Genomic DNA, 20,286 nt, shown 5'->3' on the forward strand with positions numbered 1-20,286 from the left:
TGTGTACATGGGGTCTGTCCAGGGAGCCTGGCCCCGAGTCATTCCCATACACACTGTGTACATGGGGTCTGTCCAGGGAGCCCGGCCCCGAGTCAATCCCATACACACTGTGTACATGGGGTCTGTCCAGGGAGCCCAGCCCCGAGTCAATCCCATACACACTGTGTACATGGGGTCTGTCCAGGGAGCCCGGCCCCGAGTCATTCCTATACACACTGCTCACATAGGCTTGGGTTGTTACTACCCATGCTGAGCAGTTCCTCATTTATGAATCCATCATAACTTCGTGTTCTTTCTTCCTCATCTTGATAGCCTTGTGTAATTTCTAGAGAAATCAGTATCTACGCTTGGAAGATGTGCATTTATGATAAACTTTTGTTTAATATTATCCACAATGGAGAAGGAATCTTATTCTTTGCTGTATACTGGAGCTCATAAGAGTTCACTCTCTGTTTGAAACTCCCAAGCACCCAATCATTCCTGTACACACTGTGTATGTTTGAGACTCCCAAGTACCTAAGCCGTGTGGGAGTTTATTCTTACAAAGTGAACACCCCCAAGTCCTCTTTCTGACCTCGGGGTCTAGTACGAATCTGTGCCCTCAGGGGTCTTGGTGGACAGGCAAGGAACAAACATTACCAGTACGGCAGATGTGGATAACCACTGTGGACAACAGGAAGCAGAAGGAACAAGCGGGGACTGTGGAAGTCCCACTGGAAGCCCTCTCAGAAGCTGACAGTGGAGCCACAGCTTGAAGGAGGTGGAAGACGGGCGGAGAAGAGGCCCTGCCAGCAGAGGCACGGCTGGAGCCGCCTGTGGAGGACCTGCCAAGAAGCCGAGGGAGGGGGTGGCAAGCTGGGCAGGGGGTGGCAGGAGCGGCTGGGCGGGGCGAGGAAACCTCTACTGTCAACGGCAGAGAGCGGACAGTTCGAGTTCTGCGAGTTGAGAGACACAGCCAAGGAACGGCACAGCAATGCCGCAGTCTCTGTCGCAGCTGCCCAGCTCCACCAAAGCAGACAGTGAGCAGCTCCGGACCAGCGCCTGAGTGGACGGCCCGGAAGGGAGCCACTGACGCCCCCTGTGGACAATCACATCCGGACTTGGTGCCGTTTCATGCACCGCTAAAGGGTCTTTGCAGATCTCTTGTTCACAGACAGGGCTCCGAGGCCAGCGCAGCAGGGCAGGTGAACTGTGACGTGGGCCGTGCTGGGGCTCCAGTCCCGGTGACCGCCTTCAAGGATGTAATTAAGGTTAATTACATGAGGTCATCAGGGCAGGCCAGGATGCTCGGGTGAGAGGACTCGGGCCTGCCCCCCCCCCCCCACAGCAGGCAGCACGCAGCAGAAAGGCCACGTGAGGACACGAAGCAGAGAGAATGGGCTGCCCGCAAGCCAGCAAGCCAGGCATACCAGAAGGAGCAGCTGGGCCGGGGACCTCTTGCTTCTAGAACGGTAAGGAATTACATTCCTGCTGTTGAGGCCCCAGCCCCGTGGCACCTGCAGTGGTAGATGGTGGCTTCTTGGCGAATGGCAGTGTGACTGAAAGCCAGAGCCAGGGGGACAGAGGAAAGAAGGGGGGAGGCGAGAGGCTGGCCCGAGGGGACTTCCGAACTGCAGGAAGGACACGGGTGGGTCTGGGTGGGTCGGGCTGGGGCACGCTGAGCCTGGCTGGAACCTCTCAAGTGGAGGTGCAGGAAGACAGGGGAGAGAGTGCTGCCGGGCCCCACGGCACCCCATGCGGCCCCGGAATGGAGGCCAGAAGAGTTCTTCAAGGAAGATGGCAAGGTTCCCAGCCAAGAAAGGGGCACCCCGGCGGCAGAGCACCTCTGCGCAGAGCACCGGCTCCAGTCTGGCTATCAAGAGAGTTCCAGAATATTCTCACGTCACGTCTGTTTGGATTTGGGGCGGGAGACTTGCACTGCACTGCCGCGTGAACAAGAAGACCACCAAGGCAGGGCGGGAGGAGGGGCTCACGGGAGGCCCTGGGCGGCCCGCAAGGCTGGCGAGTGGGACACCCCGTCCTACAGACTCTAACCCGACCTGTGCACGGGTGCTTCCCGCGCAAGCCACGCACACCTGGGCCCCGATCCTCCGGGTCCCACGGCGCAGGCACCACCGTCGCTGTGGGTAACAGTGACTCCCTCACCGTACCCCACGTGTCCACGCCCCATGCGCCTCACCACGGGCAGACCAAGCGCGGGGCGCCCCGCAGCACGGTGAGCAGGGTAGGCCTAGCAAGTGGGTGACGGGGAACTCCAGCAAGACCCCAAGCAGGGGCCTGCCCCTTTCTCTGAGAGTCACTCCCGGAAGGTTCCAGAGACACATGAGCCATGGCCGGGGGACTCACAGTCATGTGCAGTTTTCCAAAGCGGAGCGGCGGCCACTTGTACAAACTCTGACCTCCTGCAGGTTTTTTCCTGAATTTATTTTTGGAGCCGTGGCGTCACGGGGAGCGTGACCGAAGCCATTTTCCATGTCACATGTCGCCTCACGCCCTCCACATACATCTGGCGAGCACCCCTTCCCTGGGGCCCGCTGCACCTCCCTGGGCCGTGCCCACGTCCCCAGCCCGGCCCTTCCCCCGTGTGGGGCAAAGGTGGGGACACACACTTCCTCACGCCTGATGCTTTTCTGGTTAGGAGGAAAGAACACCAACACGTGCGCGCGCGCACACACACATACACACACACACACACACACACACTGCATGCCTGTACTGTACAACCAACACGGGCACCACATGGGCTTCTCAGAGTCACTGCAGCCAACTCTGCGTCTTCAGTGAGCAGCTCGAGGGTTCCGTGATGGCTTCGAGCGAGACCCCTGTGACCGTGACACGAAGGCACGCACGCTCCAAACCGAGGTGTCCCAGCATCCAAAAGCCTCTGATGACAAGCCTCCTTACCTGCTCATGCAAACAATGAGCTCATCTGTGTACACAGCCCCACGCAGCCCGGCCAATCTTCCCAGCAGCTGGGCCCAGACACAGCTCTAAATATTTAGACCAGTAAATCTGAGCTCGCATCCTGTGTACCTTCTACGGAACACCGCGAGTCCGTGCGCAGAACCGGGGGGAGGGGAGCCATGGGCACCTCTCGGCCCTGAGAACGAAGCCAGGCGCCCCCTTCTCCCTGTGGATCTGAGGCTCACCAAGCAGAGCAGCTCTCGGGGGACACGGGGGGGGGGCCTCTGCTGCCCCTCCATCTGCCCCGCGTCACTGACTCACCCGCCTGACAGGTCACACTGGTCTAGAATTCTCTGCGGCCCAGTGGGAAAGAGTGGCACCTATCTTGCCCCAGGAAAGCACCCAACCTACCCTGGTTCTGAGACCCAGCCCCTGCATGGCCCCTAGAGGCTGTGACACCCTCAGGCCCCGCCCCTCTTCTGGGTGTGGCAACCAAGAGCCAGGCCCTGACACTACCGCACAGGGCTTCACATGGTGGCTCCGTCTGTCGCAAGTAATGTCTGACCACCAAGCCCCAGCTTCCTGCCACTGCAGTTTAAGCCTGGTGACTTATTCTTCATAGACGATACAGACAGCAAGGTTTGCTCAGAGTCCCCAGGGGCCCCCCAAAGAAACATTCCCACAGGCACCCCAAAGCCTGACTCTCAACGGCCTGGGGAGTGGTGTGTGTTCTTACCTGTGTGGTCATAAAGAGTTTTATTAATTATCATTTAAAGAAACCAAAGAGGTGGCCACAAGTTCAGTGGGGGTGGTGTGCAGCCAAGAACCCCACGGGACACAAAGCCCAGGCCCCACGCTATCACATCCATTGGCCCCAGACGCACACCCTCCGCCACAGTTACAATCAAACATTTCCACAGACAACCGTGGGTGAGGCGTGCTGGGAGGGCCTCCTTTCCCGACAGACTGAGCCTGCCACTCGGAACCAGAGCTGAGCTCTAGGCCTGCCCCCCCCCCCCCCGGGAACAGGGCACTCATCCCAAGGGACATCGCACAAGGAAAGAAAAGCCCTGGGCGGGCAGACCCACTCAGGACCCCTGGGTGGCACCTGGTCTGGAAGGGCCCCATTGTGTGCGTAGAGCCTGGGGCGCAGGCCCTGCACAAGTGCTGTCCCCAGCTACAGAGAGGTGACAGGACATTCTCGCCTCCACCTCTGCAGAGCACTGTGGTGCACCAGGTCCCCACTTTAGGCTGGTGATGGGGACACAATGGACAGAAGAGGCCCTAGCCTTGGATGAAGTATAACAACTCCACCTGCAGCCCGGAAGCTGGGCTGTTATCACTCCTCCAATCCCTTAACTGGCTCTTTGGTCAAGTGCTACAACGAAGTACCACTGAGTGAGTGACTTAGCACAGAGTGGTTCTGGGGCCAGCCAAGACAGCAAGAATGAGCATCCATTTCGTCCTTTGTGGAGAACTAGGTCCTATGTCCTCATATAACCTAAGAGTACCGTTTGTGGGGTTGGTTTGGCCAGTACTGGGGTTTGAATTTAAGGTGTTGTAGCCCTGCTTTTTGCTGGTTATTAGGGAGACGGAGTCTGGCAAACTTTTCTACCTAGACTGGCTTTGAACCATGATCTGCCTGATCTCAGTTTCCTGTGTAGCTAGAATTGTAGGCACGAGTCACTGGTGCCTGGATCTTTTATGTTTCTTTTCATCCAATTTCCTTTTTTCCTTTTCAAACTGGAGACTCATTATGTGGGCCAGGCTGATCTCAAACTCCTGGGCTCAAGCAATCCCCCAGCCTCTGCTGCCTGAGTAGCTGGGGCCACCGCGCTCATCCTTGTCTCTTTGTTGAGACGTTAACCTCACGATAAGGGCTACAGTCTCAGGACCTACTCACCTCCGGAAGGTCACTCCCCCCACGTGTCACTGCAGGGCCTGGAACAGGACAGTTCAACCCCCATCCATGGCCTCAGAAATACCCCTGGCTTCTCACGTTAGGACTGGACGTGAGAGGGGGGGAGAGCTGACTGACGGCCAAAGCTCCCCATCTGTCATAAAGTTCTACCATTCTTCAACAACAGACACGCCATGCCATGGCAGGGCCCGAGCCCAGGAGACTCAAGAGCATCTCAGTGCCAGGGATGGATTTCCACAGGCACCCAGCAAGGGAGATACACACATTTTGAGGGACACACACACACTTTGGTTATGTGTCTCACTTCCTCCACCTACTGGTGGCTTGTGAAAATAAGTCTCCCAAAAACTGTAGGCTCTAAATTTAAAATAATTGGCCAATTACTGGCACTGGCCAACATACACAACCTTGTTTTACCTGGCTATAAATGAGTTACAGAATAATTTAAAGCGTTACACTTATTTATCAATATTGAAACACCAAGAGTTGACCCAGTGAGACAACAGTGGATCCACGTGAGAAAATGAAGCCCCGATTTCCATAACCTTTCCTTGCCAATGATTAATTTCCATGTGTCCACACACGGGGACACGACCTCTAGGAAGTCTGTTTTTCCACTGCTCTAAGAACTGAGCCACACAGTACCGGCTAGGTATTGCAACCAGCCTGACTCCCTCCGGCGAGAATCTCTGGTTTTCCAGCCCTTCCCAAGATCTTTCTGGAAAGATCACAGCCAGTCCCACCTGTCTCCCCTGGCTATCTGCCCTGTCCTTGGGGACCCAGACACCCAGGTTCTTCCCTGTCTACCCTCACCTGGGTCCAGACAGCCAACACTGCCTAATGGAGTAAGGCTGTTAATGTTTCAAGACTCTTGAAACAGTGTTTCTAGCATTTAAAAAGATGCAAGCTGGAAAATCACGATCCCCTTCTCAATTCTCTAAAAGAGCCAAACTGCAAACACTCATGAAACACTAAACCTAGTGCCTGGCTTTACACATCAGCTGACAGAAGTGCGGACAGAAATGACCAGAGGGCTAGAGGCGCGGCTCAGGAGAGTACCTGCTAGCAAGCCCAAGACCCTGAATGCAAATTCTAGTGTGTCCAAGGAGGAAAGATGAAATGGAAGAGAATCTAGTTTATGTTTCCTTTCTCAGCTTTAATAATAAAAATAATACTAAGTACGAAAAATCTGAAGGCCGATTTGCTACTAAAAACACAGGGTATGGGGGGATGTTTTAAATTACCAGCAGGGGGCAGCATCTTAAAGACTATGTAAGAAAAGAGCCCCTCACACTAGAGATGAGAAGCCCGCGGCTATCCATTTCAGCATCTCAAGCTGTACTTCCTTTATCCTGCTTGAAAAAGAGCCTGTGAACTGCACCTCAGTCTACAGTTACTACAGACATTAACTAATCTGTGCAGACTGTATTCATCTTTCCCCCTACACTACTGAACACTTTTTTTTAATCTCAAAGCCACACACAGTATGTATACGTGTACGTGTGTATATATGTATTTCTGTTTATACAGAAATGCATTTACGGCATCATGCGTTATTTGCTTGGATGAAGCAAAAATCTTGCAACTCGTGAATATAAAATTTATGACCTAAGATTATTATCCCCCCCCCGCCAGAAAAGTTTATTAGTAGCATAACATAAATGTGTAGCATAGAGTTTAGCTATGGCTTTTGAACTCAAGCCACATTGCACTCTCCATGTTTGTGACTCATCAGTCCTGTTTATCGGGGACATCGTGTACTCACCCACGAGGAGGGTCCACGTCCGCCCACCTAACCTACGCCTGCAAGCGGCCATGGTGGGGACAGCTCAGGAAAGTAGCTGGATCTAGGCTAGCTGGGAGCCCCGGGCACCGGTGTCGACTGCAGGCTCTGGCTAAGCAGGCGTTAGAGGACACGGCCACACCCGTCACACGGCCCGGTACCTCACACCGGGCCAGGCACACGGGGCACTGGCAGCAGGATGGAACCTCCCAACGTTTCCTGCAAAATGGCAGCAGCCCTCGATTCCCCCGCCGCAGCAGGGGTCCCAGGACCCGTCCATCTACCATCATCACTGCGGGAGCCTTCAGGCAGCCTCTCTGCTTGGAAACATCTGGACACCAGAGCGCTTGGGGCTCTGCAGAAGTCCTTCCCCTTTCAGCTGTCTATTCTCTTGTCAGTAGTCTTCTCAGCCCAGGTCAGCAGCCCCCAGCGTCTGCAGCTGGAGGTGGGGAGCGGGGGGAGGGGCACCCTGTCTTCTCTAGCCATCCCAACTACAGCAAACTCAGTGGCCAAGTAAGACCAGGCGTCTGCACCGACCCCACCAACATCAGGTAGCCTGACACACCAACGCCAAGCTGTGCTCTGCGCTGACCCCACCACCGCCAGCCTGTGTTCGGCGAATGCTCCACCCTCTTCCCGTCAGCTCTGGTGTGATCCTGCTGTGCCTGGGCAAGCCCGTTACCTCCGTAAACTGGGGTCCTGCCTGGAGGAGAATAGCCACACAGACAAGAGTCTCACAGGGAACGCCCCCCCCCCCCGCCCCAAATCTGTGCCACCAGCTGCCCCAGCGACCTCCACAACTGTGTTACAGAACCAGCCAGGAAATCTCCCCGGTGGTCATGACACTGACGGCACTCAGGACCTGTAATTTATACAGTAATCTCCAAGCAAGACGTGGATTTAGAAGGCACCAGAAAATTGCTACCGTCACTCTGTGAACTGAGAAGAAGGAACTTTGGGAGTCTCAGCCGAATCAAGTACAGCTGTCCAGCACCTTTGCTCTGGCGGACGAGCAGCTGCTCTCCACGATGCCTGCCGGGCCTGTGTGCGTGGACACAGTGCGGCACGGAGAGGTGGCTGGTCAGCAGCACGCAGGGCCAGCACACCAGCCACAGCGGCGACGCGCCCCACCTGCTCAGCCCCGGGGCTGGGGAGGGTGGAACAGACGGGAGAGTGCAGGGGCCCAAAGCAGGAAGGAGCCCCTGGGCTATTTTCTCCAGAATGGAACTGAGAAGTCCAGCCGATGATACCACGTCAGATGAGTGGGACCGTCGGGGCGTGCGGCACCAGGTGAGGCTGCGCGGGGGAGGGGAGAGCGCGGGCTTCCCTCTAACCTCTAAGTACCGCGCGCGTGCGCAGGTAGGTACCCACCACACCGTTCTTGCCTTCTCCTCAGCTGTGGCTCCCAAGCGGCCTGCATCACACTAGAGTTCAGCTCCTAGGGAGAGCTCGCCGACCTCCGTCCTCACGGAGTGAGCCCCCCCTCCGCTCTGGGCGTGGCTGCGCCCCAGGAGCAGCACAACCCAGTAGCCCGGAATGCAGGGCTGCAGCTTCTTAAGTGGGTGAGGTCGGCTTTATTTCAGGTCTGCACAAACCAACGGGCCTCCTCACAGCAGAAAGAGGGGCACGCGCGTGACACACTTGAACGCGCCTGTGACTTTCTACCCTCAAATGTTTGGGAAGATGGAAGCACACTAAGTCAAAACTACTGTCACACCTGGGCAGTGTTCAAGCTCCTCCCCTCAACCCTAGGCAGAAAATCGGCCCCCGTCCCCTCCAGGGGACCACCTAAGAATCAAAGTGGTGTAGAAAGGGAAACGCCGAAGCCCCTGGAATGCGCAGAGCTGCGTGGCTCTCCCCACGACACCCCCAGATGTTCATATCCCAATCCCTGTGCCCTGTGTTTAAGGTTTGGGGGTGGGGCTTTTGAGGTCCTGGTGGGGTGAGGATCGGAGCTCCCCCCTGTGACTATGAGGCAGGGGTCGGAGGGCAGGGCAGAGCAGCCCGCCCAGCGAGGGGGAGCCACCAGAAGCTGAGGGACTCGCCCCTTAGCCTCCAAGATCTGGCTGGGGCCTTTGGACCGCAAGGTCCCACTTTTGGACCTCCACTCTCCAGTAACTAAAGATAATAGGTGTGTGTTCTTTTAAGCCACTAAGCTGCAGCAATAGCAGGAAACAAAGGCACAGCTAAAAGAGAGAACCAGAACTAACGCAAAAAAGCTGCAGCAGGAAGAACTTCACAAGGCCACAAAAGAGGTTTCTGGAAGCCTATGGAGCTCTGGAGTGAAGAGGAGATAAAGAATGCCTCTGAGGAGTTTCTAAAAGGCAAGGCTTAGCCATGCCAGATTTGGTAACCACAACATAGCCATGACCAAGAGTTTCCACAGAGAGAGTAATAAAAGTAAGTAATCAAAGCAGGGAGCAAGGAGCAAAGGGTCGGGGACGGAGGGCCCGTGAGTATCAGGGTGGCTGTACCCACAAATCCTGAATCAGGTGGCCACACAGCAGCACTGGGTTCTGCCGGCCAGACATCTAAAATCTAAGCGTGCAGACACTGTCCAGGTCCGGGGCAAGCGCCCTTCCCTGTGGCTTCCTTGCTTCCAAACTCTGCCTGGATGTCCGAGGGCCTTTCCCTGAGTACACATGACCACGCATTCCTCTTCTCACCAGGACACCAATCACCAGTTCAAAACCCACCCTAACCTAGTATGATGTCATCTAAGCTAATTATGTCTGCAAACACAAGTCGCAAGCAAGGGCTCCTTCCCAAGTGCCAGGTCCTTGAACACATCATTGGGGGCATCATCCAACACCCAGCAAAACCTCTTCACTCTGCGCTTGCCAGGACAGACACTAGAGAGGTACGCCCGGGGCTGCCGTGCCTCTCAGCACAGTGCTGGTTTTTTCAGCTGCAGCTGGACACCAGGCCTCTGGAAGCCTTCGCTCCCTCCTGCACTTCCACACAGAAGCAGCCGTCTGCTGAGGGCCACACTGCTGGCGAGGATGAAGGGGGCAGGGAGCCCGCACCAAGTCTGCCAGTGTTGGGGACAGCTGTGCTTTTAAGAGGCCACAGCTGGCTTTAGCCCGTCCCCTCTCCTTCCGCCTTTAACAGGAAGAGAAGCGCCCGCCCCTGGGCGCGAGCACGTGTCTAGAGGAAGTCCCATGACATCACTTGAGGGACAGCCCTTGTGGCCAACCAGTGGCCCCTCTCCTGTGCCCGCCTTTGGGGGTATATCTGTTGGCTCCTCATTTGAATAAACCGGAAAGCCCCAGAGGCTTTCTCCGGGACTCCCACGCGCCTTGTCTTCCTTGGGCTGGCGGGCATGGGGTCTCGCAACCACACGCGAACTGAGGCTACCTTGGGTCTCCGCTTCCGTGACTAATCCCTACTGGCCAGGAGGGCGTAAGAGAGTGAGAAAGGATCCCACACGGAAGAGGCAGACAAGCCCAGGACCCCCTCCCACGTAGATGGGGGTGGGGGGGTAGAGCGAAGCCCGGCATGCCAGGACTGAGCTGTCACTCCCCAGCATGCTGCTGTCTGCATCTGGACGGTGCAATGGAGTCTAACAGGTCTCTGAGAACCAAAGCTAAGTCAACAGAGATGGAAAAAGAAGAGCCATGGGGCCATGGGGCTGTGAGACCCTTGAAAGGACCCTACAACCATGGACTGAACAGCCACAGGCCCCCAGGTCCCCGGCGGGGTGACAAGGAGGCAGCCTGGGGCAACTGTCCACTCTCGAATCCACCATCGCTGGTGGCACTGGCCTTTCACCTCCATGTCAAGCTGGAAACGCCAAGGGGCCTGGAAATGGCGGGGCGGACAGGGAGCCCTTCCAGCTCTTCCTTTTCTGCTTTGTTCTGTATTCGAGGCAGGATCTGGCTATGTAGCCAGGCTGGCCTGGAACTGGAACTCTTTCTCCCTTGGGCTCCCCCAAGCTGGGCTGAAAGAAGTGTATGTCACCCTGACATCCTTTCAACTTCTAAACACAGGGCGCCCACAATTGGAGAGCCAAATCTGATTGACAACTCATAAATGTCAGGTTTGTGTTTTTTAAAGGATTCCTCCCAATTCTAGAAACTCACTGAAGAGACAAATTACTGAAACCTCACGGAGGGGCCGCCAGAGGCCGGTGGATATTGGCAAGCATGGGAGCTGGGACAAAGGGCGTGGTCACCAGCCCTTGCCCGCCACATAGGGGAGACAAGTGGGGCGTCCGCCGGGCCCCATTTCCCGCCCTCCCGTGCCCCTCAGTCTGTCCCTCCCACGACTGAGCCCTCAGGCATAAATCACAGTGGGGAGGAGCTGCACATGGCTTCTCCCCAACAACTAGAACCCGCCTCCCTTCACCTCAACACTGCCAACGAAAACCTGACCCAGCCATTGCTCACAACACACCCCTTGGGGGGGGGGGGCCTTGCTGGTCACTAGTTCTGGGCATAGCACCATGGGGGGTGGGGGGAAGTCAATGCCAAAGGCGGGCTCAAGAGGGGGGACAACAGTGAAGACAGAAAGCAGAAGCCCTAAGCACGCGCAGGACCAGGGAAGGAGCCCTGGGGCCCAGGAGTCTCTCTTCCTCACAGGGACCAGATGGCACAGGGCGGCACTGGGCGGCACAGGGGCCTGCTACGCCGCAGGCACGCACTCCTTGGACAGGATGGACACTTCCTGCCTCCTGGGGCCCGGTGAGGTCAGCTGCTGAGAGCCCGGGGACCCAGGCCTGCAGGCTGTCGTTCAAGCACCCCTCCACACCGCCCCTGCACCCTGCGCTGTCATTTCACAGTGCAGCTGGACACCATCGCAGCACCTGGAGCCAACACTGGAGGTCAAAGAAGTCAGGAAGCTATAAACACAGGGCTGGAGGCTCAGCGCAAGAGGCAGAGGACATGCTTAGCATGCGGGAGGTCCCGGGTTTGATTCCCCAATACCAAACACAAAAAGGTGGCGATCACCACTTGGTAGAACACCTCAGTAATCAACACCCCAATCATCAGCGCAGGCACTAACCTGCTCCGTGAAAGCGCTCATCAAGTGTCCCGAGAGAGAAGCACCGTCACATCCCCTGGTGTCTGCCTCCAGCTCTCACCCAGCAAGCCCCCACACCTTCCCGACCCTGTCTCTAACTCGCAGCAAGGGAGACGCTGCTAAGCAGAGAGGAAAGCCAACGAGGACACAGACCAGCCTACAGCAGGCAGGCACCAGCCAGAACCTCCGCTTGGTGTGGATTCACAAAGTCACACAGAATCGCCCCACGCCCCACGGCACAGCCCTAAGGACACTCTGAGAGGGCCTGAAAGCAGGTGGCACAAGTCAGTATGTGCGTGTCTGCGCCCACCGACGGGCAAACGGATAACAGAAGGGAGCCCTCCCTGCAGTGGGATAGTACTCTCAGGGATAATGCCAGCATTATTCAGAAACAACCATGGATGAGTCTTGCAAACATTACACTGGTGGAAGCCCATGTTAAAGTGCCCTAAATGGACAATGCACAGTAGGAGAGCCAGAGGGAAAGACAGTAGACCCAGGGCTGGGAAGACCAGGCAAGGCTTTGAGGATGATTGGCAACGGAGATGCAATTCCCTTTGGTGAGAGAGAATTATTTTGGACTAGACCAGGGACTCAGCCTTTCAGATATTTATAACATTTGCAGGCCATACAAAATTTTCCATACAGTCAGACAGGCCACAGGGAGCCAATGAGAAACCTGTGTCTGCTCTGTCATACATAGATAGGCCACAGGCAGCCAATGAGAAGCCGCCCTGAGAAAGGCGGCTTCGCGAGGACACTGCCTCCTCACTGTCCGCTCAACTGGGCATCTTTCAACACTAGCCAGTGACAAGGAAGCCCTGAATTCTTCTCAGACCTAAACTGCCGGAGGAAAAGAAAAAAGAACGATCCAAACTAAAGATCTGCACCTACCATGAGACTGGCAGATGGGCGGAGAATGAACAAGCAGCTAGATAGATCCCACAGATGTCTAATTTTGGCCCTCAACACTGGAAAAACTGTTGGAGAAGTAGATTTTATTAATTTGGAAAATTATTTAAGTAACTTCTATGGTCTATATAAATTTACAACAGAAATTTACAATCCAGTGGCAATGAGTACCTTCGTCTGGTGTGTGCTAACTGTAGTTTGTAAAAGGGTGTGTGTGTGTGTGAGATGTGGGGTCCCATGACACAGCCCACGCCAGCCTCACACTTGGCACCCTCCTCCGCCACCCCAAGGCTGGGATGATAGGAATGTCCCTCCACGTCCGGCTACAGCAGACTCATCCTAAGTGGTTTCTTCCCCGCGTCCCCGCAGGCCAGCGCGGGACAGGCACGATGTTCCCTGCTCCCACTCGGAAGCAGCGAGCTGTCCTTGCCCACGAGGGCATGGAGTGCGCCCCGCGGCAGGAGGCGGTACCGAGGGGCTCGTCCGGGCGGCGGCGGCCTCCTGCCTGGGGCCTTCACGGCTGCTCTCCCCCAAGCGACGGCAGCTGGACGGCCCTGAGAGCCCGGGGCCCGCTGGGGCTCCTTGCGGGGCTCCTCCGGTTCCTGCGTCCCACCCAACCCCTCCCGGGAGGCGCCCACAGCGCCAGCCCCGGCCCGGCTGCAGAGGCTGCTCTAGGCACACGGAGCCTTGCGAAGAAAAGGCCCAGTCCGGACCCAGCCAGTCCTTGTTGTTTTTTTTCATCACTGCAAAGGCAATCTATCTATCGTCCTGGTCCCACAGACACGGGGCTTCGTGCAGTGCGGGAAGAGGGGTTCAATTTCAGGAACAGCAAACCTCCTCCCCTCTGGAGGAGGGCTGCGGGCCGGCGGGGCTGAAAGCCGGCTCTTGTTCCCTGGCTCAGCTTGGCTCCGCCATCAGGGTTCCACTACACGCTCTCCACCTGGTGGCCGTCCTGATGCTCCATTAACTGGCGCAACAGAAATGAGGAGGAGGGAGGAACCGCACACCGCCTGCCTGCCCACCAGACACACACAGCCACGCCCGGGGCAGCGACGGGGGGGGGCTCAGCCAGCATGGCCCCTCCCCCACCGCCGGGAGACCGGACACTTCCGAGCCAGCACGAGGCTCTGCTCTCAGGAGGAAGCAGCTTTCCTGGCAAAGGCTCTGGGCTGAAGGTCAAATGCGCTGGGTTTAAATGAAAACACCACGGCCCTGCTGCCTACAACACAGGTACCAGGCACGAGAGGCTAAGAGCACCGGCCCCATGGCTGCTTAGAACTGGGGTGTGCTGCGCGAGCCCATGGTGCTACAATCACTCAGTAGAGAAAAGGAGTGGGCCCATACTTTTCCCATAAATTCTTCATCAATAATCCCATTGCCGAGGAAAAGGGGTTATTTAAGAGGAAGGAAAAGGACACCAGAAACAAGATAAAACCTACACGCGAAAAGAAAACAGGTGGAAAGGCTCTTCGACGAAGGTATGTCCCGTGAATCTATGCGCACATGCCTTTCCCGGAGGCAGCCTGGCTCCCAGCTCCAAGCGTGTCAGTGTGCCCGTGCACACCAGGCATCACACGCCACAGCTCCCCGCGCGTGCCATTCACTGCCAACTGTGCCAGAGACGTGAGCGGGCGAGCGGGACGCCGTGCGGTCACAGTGGGTCACGGCAGGGGACAAGCTGCTGGACTGATGGCGCCGGGTGAGCTCCAACCGTGTTTTCCCGAGCTCTGTCTGCTTCCACATTTCAAGCCAACTGTCATGAATTCCACCACCTTCAACTCCACTCTACCAACACCACTGAATCCCGTGTGTGTGTGTGTGCACACACGCGCGCACGCTTCAACTCAGGGCCCGGTCTGCTGCCCCTTAGCTTTTTCATTCAGAATTGATGCTCCACCACAAATCTCCACTTCCAGCTTTTTTTGCTGGTTAATTGGAGATGAGAATCTCATCGACTTTTCTGCCTGGGATGGCTTGAAACTACAATCCTCAGCTCTCACTCGGCCTGCAGCGTAGCTAGTCTTACAGGTATGAGCCACCGTGCCCCGCTGAATCCCATCTTTCTTCAGTCAAGCTTTGCATTCTTTCAGCTCTCGGGTATCGTAAGCAATACCACTTAGAACTCATGCTCAGTAAATGAACTGACTTAAGACCTAGCCAGCGGCAGCCTCTGCATGCCCTGAGCCACTGGCGAGAGCTTCCAACTCAAGGAAACCAGAGACTTCAGTGCAGGCATGGTGTTGGAAGAAACGGAAGGTGTAGCCTGATCACTGCAGCGCCCTAAATGCCTCTGCACATTGGCTACAATGTTCTTCATCACCTCAACTAACTACACTGGGCTATACAGTGTATGTATTTAGCAAAGCAGAGCAAAACAAATGCTTAGCATCTACAATTAGCCCATCCACCTATGTCAATCTCTTAATGTAAGGGAGTATTTCCAGCTACTTTGTCCAGAAGATGTTAATGCCTATGCCAGGAGTGGGATAGATGTCATGGGAGCACAACAGATTCTCAGTTAGAGGTAAGAACCTAAAGCCAACACCTGGCGGCTCACACCTGTAATCCTAGTCTCTCGGGAGACTGAGATTTGAGGATCATGATTTGAAGCCAGCCCGGGCAGAAAAGTCTGTGAGACTTTTATTATCTCTTTTTTTTTTTTTTTTATCTCCCATTAACCAACAAAAAGCCACAAGAGGAGCTGTGGCTCAAGTGGTAGAGCGCTGGTTTTGAGCAAAAAAGCTCAGGGACAGGGTCCGGGTCCTGAGTTGGGGGCAGGGGTGCCATCCTCCAAAGGGGAGGGGGGAGGGAAGAACCCTGACTCCCTTGGAAAGCAACAGGTGGCCAAGTGCATTCACAGACAGAATCCTTGCCAAATGTGTGTGCCGTGGTGCTGAAGGCAAGGGTAGGTGACAGTCCTGCAGGCAGGACCCTGGAAAGGCCAGCCCCGGCTTCCCACCTAAAACTCCAAGGGCCTCAGGCCCTGGCCGCGTGAGCAGAGGAGAGCCAGGGTCTGGGGAGGCCAGAGGTCTCCTGGCCAGCACAGGGTGGGCTGGGCTATGTGCAGAGGCTGCAGGGACCATGGGGAAGGGAGGCCAGAATTCCAGCTGGTCCTGCTGGGAGCTGCCCCAGCCCCCCACCAGAGAGGAAAGCGTGTGGGGTTCAGGAATGCAGATCCTACCGTAACTGCCATCATGCCCAACCAACCTGACCACATGAACCAGGGCTGCCTCCACCCAGGCGAACCAGGACTGGCTTCTCTGCTAACGCACCTGCCAAACGCACCCAGAAGGGGCTGGTGGTGAGCTCACTCACACTCTCTACACCCACCAGGGGAGGGCTCGGCTGCAAGGCTGACAGTGTCATTCCTAATCTGCTATGCTTGCTCCTAAGCAGTAATTACATCACTCAATTAAACATCATACAAATGGATTAAATGAGAGTTTTAATAAGACTAACCGTAATTACATTAGTTGACAAAACACGGCACACATTGATTAAATACGATGTTCAATAAGAGGAGTCTCAGACCTGTTAAGACTAGCAACTTGGGAGGCAGAGATAGGAGAACCGTGGTTTGAGGGCAGGCATAAAAGTTCACAAGACTTCATCTCGACCAATGGCTGGATGCAGTAGAACAGAACACACTGCTGGTCCAGCTACTGGAGAAGCACATGGCTGGCTATGGTAGAGAGAAGCACAGTGGCTGGGCTCAGGCATAAACCAAGACCGTAGCTCAACAATAACCAATGCAAAAAGGGGCTGGGGCACAGCTGTAGTGCCTGCCTAGCAAGCGGAGGCCTTGATTCAATCCCTACAACTGCCAAAAAAGAGAGGGGGTGGGTTCCCAGGAAACCCAGTTTTGTGTTTTAAGATGGAATGAAGACACTTTGGTGGTGGTTGTTGTTTTTAACTATCATTTAAGAAAATGTAGGTATCACTTTAAAGACGCAAAGGGGTCCAGCCCAACCACCACGGTCTGCTTGTCCATCGGCATGCACACGCGCAGGCACAAACACAAACACACACAACGCGCACACGAGGCCCTTCCCAGGGGGATGAGGTGAAGTAAGTACACAACGGCCTCTCCCAGGGTGGAACCTGGAACCCCGAAAGGTTCTCGGGGGGCATTTCAAAGGCTGCGGTGGGACCTGTGGTCTGGGTAAAGGGAAGAAAGTGGCTATCTCCTAGACAGGCAGGAGCCCTCTGTGTGCAGGTGTGGTGGTGGGGGGGGCGGTGCAGAGGGTGGGAGGTGCGGCGCCCCCAAAGCAGGAGGCACTAGCGAGGGCACAGCCCCTGTGGAGACACCCCAATGACGGATCCTCCACCCTACCTCCATTAGTTGATTTTTGGTCCACGTCCTGGGCTTGAACTCAGGGCCTGGACACTGTCCCTGAGTGTTTTGTGGTTTGGTGTTGTTTTTCATTCTCAAGGCTAGTACTCTACCCACGTGAGCTACAGCTCTAATTCACGCTTCTTTTTCCCCTCCATCCCCCCATGTCCTAGAGAAGAGCCCCAGGCCAGAGCGAACGGTACAAGCAGGCACTGCGGACGGGGCTCCCCCGGGGAGGCCTCCGGGCCCGTATCACGCAAGAGCTCCCAAGGCTCCAAATGCCAATCCTACAATCGAGTGTTGTACAAAGTCCCGAGTCACACAGCCCGGCTGGGGGTGTGGGTGGCTGGCAGGGCCGGGCACATTCTCCTCCCTCCCCCAGAGGCCTCCCGGCCACGTGCGCCCTGCCTTCTTCAATGCAGCTGTCCATCAAGGCCCACACAGGCCAAGCCCCGGCAGCCCCAGGAGCAGAGCAGAGTGCCCAACTCTAGCCTGCGGGCTCCTGGGGCGGGGGGACCGTTCCTCCGTTCCCTAGCTTCATATTAAGCTACCCATCGTCTAGGGGGTCTCTAAAACAAAATGCACAATTCTTAGACCACAAACCGCTCTCCAGGCACAAAAAGCACCAGAAAATCTCAGAGTTGGTAGTGCACCCTTGTAATCCCAGCACTCGGGAGGCTAAAGGACTGCAGACTCAAATCCAGGCCAGGCAACACAGGAAGACCCCGTCTCCAAAACACACCAAATGAAATCAAGTATTGGGCGGGAGAAAAGCCAGGACAAGAAGTTGAGATACCAAGGAGGTGCAGCTGGTTAATGTCAACCTTGGCTGGCCTGACGTCAGACGAAAGGGCGCCCTCCTCAGAGAAGGAAAAGGCACTGGACGGCGCCCTCCTCAGAGAAGGAAAAGGCACTGGACGGCGCCCTCCACAGAGAAGGAAGCGCTCCTCATCCGAGCTACGCAGTCCCGCCAGCAGCGCATGCCCACACATGTGTCTAGGATGACTAAGGGCCTGAACTTCCTGTGTCAATGTCAATTTCAACGGCTGCCCGGAGTAGTGGCTTCCCCTTAGAGCACAGACCTGGATGACACACAAATCCCCACAGCTCGAAGAATCCTTGAGCAGTGCTCCTTGCCAGGCCCGGTCCCCCTCTCCCCCAGGCTGGCGACTCTAGGTCCTGTGGACGTGCCACCACCGCCTGGGTTTCACAGATGCAGACACGGAGGCTGAGCAAGGCTGAACCTAAGTGACTTGACTTAAAAGCATCACAGGACATCTAAAGAAAAATAACTTTGACAGGGACCCCTGGCTGAAGACGAGCACTTGCAATCTGGCGGCGACTGTGAGAGCACCACGTTCGCCTGGGAAGAGAGGGTAGGACTGTGGGCTGGTGCAGGCTTCATCCTCAATGGCTGTGCAGAGAAGAGCAGGAGTGAGAGGGAAACTGCCCCTTACAATGCCCAGGGCTCCTGGGGCAGTCAGCCTTTGTCCCTGGGTAAGGGGCTTGCACACGCCTATCACTGTAAGATACAGATCTGCTAGCTGCGGCCTGAGGTTTCCTCGTGGTCCTAATGCTCAGGTCTTCTCCTCAACCCAGCTCAGCCAGCCAGGAAAAGCAAAGGCTACGTGGAAGAGAAACCTGGAATTGCAACCTGAACAAATCACCAACAGTTTCCATTGGGTTTCTCTTTATAACACACAAAAATGGAAAGAAAGGAAACCAGGACCGAGTGAGACAAAGAGCACAATCTCCAGGTCACTGTGACCTTGGCCCAGTGCTGTAAAGGTTTCCTGAGATATATAGTTCTTTCTCTTCAGCCCATAGTGAGATTTGAACTTAGGGCTGCACACTTGCCTGGCTGGCACTCTGCCAATTGAACCGTGCCTCCAGCCTGGGAGATAGCCAATGACAACGAGCCACCGTGACCTATAAACTCGGGGCCGCTCCTCCACCTGCAATCAAGCCCTTCCGTATGTCGTATTTCCAGTCACACCACACAAGCCCGTGAAACAGGACCCTACACGGGGAACTTCTGTAGCATGCCCTCCTTCATTCTTACAACAGACAGCACGCACGACAGGGAGCTCCAAATAGGTTTAAAATGCTGGCAAGGGGAGCACAGCTCTCCCCGCAGGGTGGGAGCTGGTGCCAGGCTCACCCTTGGCCCTGGGCAGCAAGACAGACTCACCCCACACCTGGCCCTATTCACCTTGGCTGAAGGCAAGCAACCCCTCAGCTGTGTGCGAAATAACCAAATAGCTGAAGAGTCTTCCACTTGGGTAGCTCCAGAGGGCACAATCAACAGTATCAATACCTTCATGGGATTTGCAGAAAGCTGTACCTTGGTCTCAAGGATCTGGCCTGAGCAACTGCGTGAAGACCCTCCCCCTCGGAAGGACCTTGAGGCTCTTTGACCCACTGCACGTCAGACTGAATCACTGTGCATGAGAAGTAACAGCATCCTGGGAGAGTCTGACTGCTTAGAGCAAGGCGCAGACTGCCAGTGGAATCTGACTCACAGGTTCAGGGAAGGTGTTATGTGACGCTGCTCTCAGTCATTAGTGGCTGGACCACTGTAAGATTCGATAGATGCGGGCCAGGGTCACCATGATGAATGGGTTTCTAATGGCCATGCAAGCTAAAAAGGAGAGTCTATGAGTAAAAGTAACTGCAAAGAGGACATCGCGTGACTTCTCCAGAGACAACTTCCTCCCGTGGCAACCCCACACCAAATCCACACACAACTTCCTCCAGTGATGGCCCACACCAAACCCACACACACTTCCTCCAGTGATGTCCCACACCAAATCCACACACACTTCCTCCTGTGGCAACCCCACACCAAATCCACACCACTTCCTCCAGTGATGCCCACACCAAACCCACACACACTTCCTCCAGTGATGGCCCACACCAAACCCACACACACTTCCTCCAGTGATGTCCCACACCAAATCCACACACACATCCTCCAGTGATGCCCCACACCAAACCCACACACACTTCCTCCAATGATGCCCCACACCAAACCCACACACACTTCCTCCAGTGATGCCCACCCCAAACCCACACACACTTCCTCCAGTGATGGCTCACACCAAATCCACACACAACTTCCTCCAGTGATGGCCCACACCAAACCCACACACACTTCCTCCATTGATGTCCCACACCAAATCCACACACACATCCTCCAGTGATGCCCCACACCAAACCCACACATACTTCCTCCAGTGATACCCACACCAAATCTATACACACTTCCTCCAGTGATACCCACACCAAACCCACACACACTTCCTCCAGTGATGCCCCACACCAAATCCACACACAACTTCCTCCCGTGGCAACCCCACACCAAACCCACACATACTTCCTCCAGGGATGGCCCACACCAAACCCACACAC

At 55.7% G+C, this 20,286-nt stretch overlaps 1 protein-coding gene and 2 long non-coding RNA genes across 3 annotated transcripts in view; 1 reads left to right on the top strand and 2 right to left on the bottom strand.

Annotated features, from left to right (window-relative positions):
- Positions 1–20,286, bottom strand: part of Agap1 (ArfGAP with GTPase domain, ankyrin repeat and PH domain 1) — a 411,357-nt gene that overhangs the window by 338,057 nt on the left and 53,014 nt on the right.
- LOC125350160 lies at positions 226–19,251 on the top strand. Its single transcript, XR_007210681.1, has 3 exons — positions 226–236; positions 1,273–1,291; positions 18,420–19,251. It is a non-coding gene; the product is annotated as an uncharacterized LOC125350160 (long non-coding RNA).
- LOC125350161 lies at positions 4,208–19,639 on the bottom strand. The gene is made up of 3 exons (XR_007210682.1): positions 19,260–19,639; positions 6,008–6,014; positions 4,208–4,218 (listed from the first exon to the last, which is right to left on the bottom strand). It is a non-coding gene; the product is annotated as an uncharacterized LOC125350161 (long non-coding RNA).

This window comes from Perognathus longimembris, chromosome 4 (assembly GCF_023159225.1).
Source record: "Perognathus longimembris pacificus isolate PPM17 chromosome 4, ASM2315922v1, whole genome shotgun sequence".
Lineage (NCBI taxonomy): Eukaryota > Metazoa > Chordata > Mammalia > Rodentia > Heteromyidae > Perognathus > Perognathus longimembris.